We start from the raw sequence: 1,857 nt of genomic DNA on the forward strand, positions 1-1,857 counted from the left end.
TGAACTCTGGGCCGGGGAGTTGTCCCTGTGCTCTTCAGCTCAAGGTGAGTGCTCTACCAATTGAGCCACAGCTCCACTTCCAGTGTTCTAGTGGTTTATTTGAGATAAGAGTACCACAGACTTTTCTTCCCAGGCTGGATTTGAACCATGATCCTCAGATCTCAGCCTCCTGTGTAGCTAGGATTATAGGCATGAGAGACCGGTGCCCGACAACACCAATATTTTACTGTAAAAATCCATGGATTCCGCGGAATTCTTCTAAGTGAATTGCCTGCATTGGATGTCAAAATATATTTAATAGTTTTTTGTATACATGTATAATGATTTCTTCAGTTTGTGATTTTTTAATCAGAAATAATTTTAACTTACCTGTTGAAATGAGTAGTACAGAAACTAAAATACTTCTGGTGCTTGTCTGAAAAAGTATATTTTAAAATATTCTATATTCTATGTTTGCATAATGTTCATAATTTATTTTATTTTCTCTTAGATATACTTCGTATTCTACATTATTTTATGATATATAGGTTCATTAATATGTCCTTTCCGATTGCATTCCATATAGAATCAGTTTGATTCCTTTTTTTTTTCTAGGTCTTAATATTAATTTTCTTTGGGATAAAATGACAATGTTGTCTAATTTGAAAAGTTTTGTAAAGATTATGCTATGTAAATGCCTTTCTGAGGTGAAGATTTAATACACTGATGTCAAACTAAATTTAATTATATGAATTGTGTGTATTGTTATACTTATAATTTGGTAATCACCTTTTTAATAACTGTTTTTCATTTCTTGCATCTGAAGAATGAAAAATATGAAATACTTCTCAAATTTTCATATTATCCTTGTGCAAGTGCCATGTTAATCTCTGTATTGTAATTTGAGTATACCTGCTGCTGAAGCATGTAGTATCCTCTAAATTATGTAGTTAATGATGAAATCTTTATACAGGCTTATATCTATGGGTGCCCACTAGTAACAAGGAAACCTTATTTTTCCAAACAATGCTATCGATCTTATTTCCCTAAAATTCTGTGAATAGTGGAAAACATTATATTGATCAATCAATTGCTCACATTTGCAAAATTTTTGTCAATGACTATAATGGATTTTACTCTGCTGCTCTGTTTATTGCTTTAACTCGCTTGTCCCAAAATGATTTTCTCCACATTTCTTAAGCATTCCTACTGATAATACCCAAATTTAGCTAAGATGTCTAAAAAACAATATTCTTCTGCAGTACCAATGGGTCCTAGGATCCTAGGTCCCAGTTACCTGCATCATCAGATAACAGGGCCAAGACTTCTCACCCAAGCCCATGCAACATGTCAACACAAAGTAATTGAAGACCCATCTCAATTTCTCATTTCCTATATTTCAGGGCCCCAATTCCTTGAGATGCAAGAATTAGCAGTAAGCAATTGTGAAATGCAAGGCAACTTAAAATGAAGGATGAGATAACAAAATTTGAGAGAAAGTACTGAAAGTCACATATTCAACTTATAGATGACCAGCCCATACTAGTGAACTAGTTCACAAAGTGTCATAAGATTATATTTAATACCCCTTTCCTTTGATTAATGAAAGATTTTATTCCAACATAAGTGGGCCAAAAAATAGTTCCTTGTAGGATAGATCCATAATTGGTCTACCAAAGCCCGGGAAAACTTGACTTAGAAGTCAAATGTAATTCAGAAATACATTTGAAGCACTAAGGAGTGCTTCAAAACACTGGGACTTCAGTACAACATGGTTCTGTGGTATAAAAATGTCACTCCCAAACCAATGATAATCTACGTTTAATCTCCTGAAAGTGTATTCCTTTTCAAATAAACTTTGTAAAATCACATTTGCCA

General features: G+C 33.5%; 1 pseudogene; it reads right to left on the reverse strand.

The window, feature by feature from the left end:
• Window positions 1-809: 809 nt before the first annotated feature.
• On the reverse strand, window positions 810-906 carry LOC122115116 (annotated as a pseudogene).
• Between the last annotated feature and the right edge of the window lie 951 nt (window positions 907-1,857).

Source organism: Dipodomys spectabilis, unplaced genomic scaffold, assembly GCF_019054845.1.
Source record: "Dipodomys spectabilis isolate Male_0828 unplaced genomic scaffold, ASM1905484v1 ptg000116l, whole genome shotgun sequence".
Lineage (NCBI taxonomy): Eukaryota > Metazoa > Chordata > Mammalia > Rodentia > Heteromyidae > Dipodomys > Dipodomys spectabilis.